The sequence below is a fragment of the Nomascus leucogenys genome, chromosome 2, assembly GCF_006542625.1.
Source record: "Nomascus leucogenys isolate Asia chromosome 2, Asia_NLE_v1, whole genome shotgun sequence".
Classification (NCBI taxonomy): Eukaryota; Metazoa; Chordata; class Mammalia; order Primates; family Hylobatidae; genus Nomascus; species Nomascus leucogenys.
This window is the reverse complement of record NC_044382.1, coordinates 85761780-85764004: the sequence shown is the minus strand read 5'-3', so window position 1 is coordinate 85764004 and position 2225 is coordinate 85761780. Positions and strand designations below refer to the sequence as shown.

The 2225-nt window shown below is 38.9% G+C and overlaps 1 pseudogene; it reads right to left on the bottom strand.

The window, feature by feature from the left end:
• Nucleotides 1–1942: 1942 nt before the first annotated feature.
• On the bottom strand, nucleotides 1943–2022 carry LOC115831932 (annotated as a pseudogene).
• Nucleotides 2023–2225: the final 203 nt, after the last annotated feature.

Here is a 2225-nt window from a genome sequence, read left to right as displayed (position 1 = left end):
AAATTATTTGCATGGGCTGCTTTGGTCATTCAAACAATTAGCTTAATATTTGAAAGTTGTTTGTTCAAGCAAACTGGACTTTTTTTTTAAAATATGTTCTGGGTAAACTCAGAGTCCCCAAGTATGCTGATTGGAAATTACCTGTATGTTAACCTCCATTATTTTCAAATATTTCAGTTTTTCTCCATATTTTTCCAGATAGCTTCTCCAATGTTGATGTTATATAGTCCCTAATAGGCGTTTTTTTGGGTCTTCAACTATTGTTAGGCAGAGTTAATACTTTCTTTTTGTTAGGTAGGATTAAGACATTTTTTCTTTCGCAAAGCCCCAGAGCAAATTGTCACCTATGTTAAGCCTGAAGGCCAAGGTGGCCACACAATAGCAGATCCATATTCAATCCATGGACATGGGGGCAGGTGCAGAATTTAAAATTGTGCCTAGACTGATGAGACGCATACAGAGAACGTCTGACATTTCATGGCAGAGCCTCCACAGGCAGCACTTGGCTTTCACAGTCACATTATAGGCCATGTTTTCAGGGTGACCACAAAATCCCTCTGCATGCAAGTTAGAAGTTGTAATATGACCTGTAATAATAAATTTTTTCTTTTATTTATCACGTCAACATAGAACATCACTAATCCATGCTTTAGATGAACTTCCTTTTTCCTTTCCTAATGAATTAGTTGAAATGTTAGAAAATGGAACATATCATTGCATTCTTTAAGAAATAAAGACTACTGAATAAAACTCATTGTAGTTAGCCAACAACAACCACCAAATAGTTTTCAGTTGCTTTCAAGATGATTTGTTTGAATGAACGTAGCTATTACTTTTATTGTGGTAAGAAGAGTTAAAACATGAGATCTACTCTCTTAAAAGATATTTAAGTGTACAACACAATATTATCAACTATAGCCACAACGTTGTACAACAGATCTCTGGAACTTATTTATCTTGCATAGCTGAAACTTTATACCCATTATTTTAGCGATTCCCCATTTTACCCTCCTCCCAATCCCTGCAACCATCATTCTACTGTCTTCTTCTACGAGTCTCACTATTTTAGATACCTCATGTAAGTGTAATCGTGCAGTATTTGCCCTTTTGTGGCAGGCATCTTTCACTTAGCATAATGTCCTCAAGGTTCATCCATGCTGTAGTATATGACAAGGATTTCCTCTTTTCTCAGACTGACTAATATTCCATTGTATGTATATACCACATTTTCTTTATTCATTCGTCAACATTTAGGTTGTTTCCACATCTTAGCTATTATGAATACTGGTGCAATGAACATGGGAGTGCAGGTATGTCTTCAACATACTGATTTCAATTCTTTTGGAAAAATACACAGAAGTGGGCTTGCTGAATCATATTACCATTCTATTTTTATAAAAACTTTTATTTTTTCATTTTTTTTTTGAGATGGAGTCTTGCTCTGTTGCCCAGGCTGGAGTGCAGTCGCATGATCTTGGCTCACTGCAAGCTCTACCTCCTGGGTCCACGCCATTCTCCTGCCTCAGCCTCCCGAGTAGCTGGGACTACAGGCGCCTGCCACCACGCCAGGCTAATGTTTTTGTATTTTTAGTAGAGACAGGGTTTCACCGTGTTAGCCAGGATGGTCTCGATCTCCTGACCTTGTGATCCGCCTGCCTTGGCCTCCCAAAGTGCTGGGATTACAGGCGTGAGCCACTGTGCCTGGCTTAAAAACTTTTATTTTAACTTCAGGAGTACATGTGCAGGTTTGTGACATAGGTAAACGTGTGTCATGGAGGTTTGTTGTACAGATTATTTTGTCACCCAGGTATTAAGCCTAGTACCCATCAGTTATTTTTCCTGATCTCTCCCTCCTCCCACCCTCCACCTTCCAATAGGCCCCAGTAAGTGTTATTTCCCTCTATGTGTCCATGTGTTTGTTCTCATCATTTAGCTCCCACTTATAAGTGAGGACACACGGTATTTGATTTTCTGTTCCTCTTGTCAAGGGGAATGTTAACCTTCTCTCCTTTCATACAATACTCTATTTTAATTTTTTGAGGAAAGTCCATACTGTTTTCCATAATGGCTGTGCTAATTGCCATTCCCTCTAACAGTGGCCAGGGTTTCCTTTTCTCCCTGCCAGCACTTGTCGTCTTGTATCTTTTTGATGATAGCCATCTGAACAGTTTTGAGGTGATATGTCGTCGTGGATTTGATTTGCATTTTCTTGATCATTGGTGATA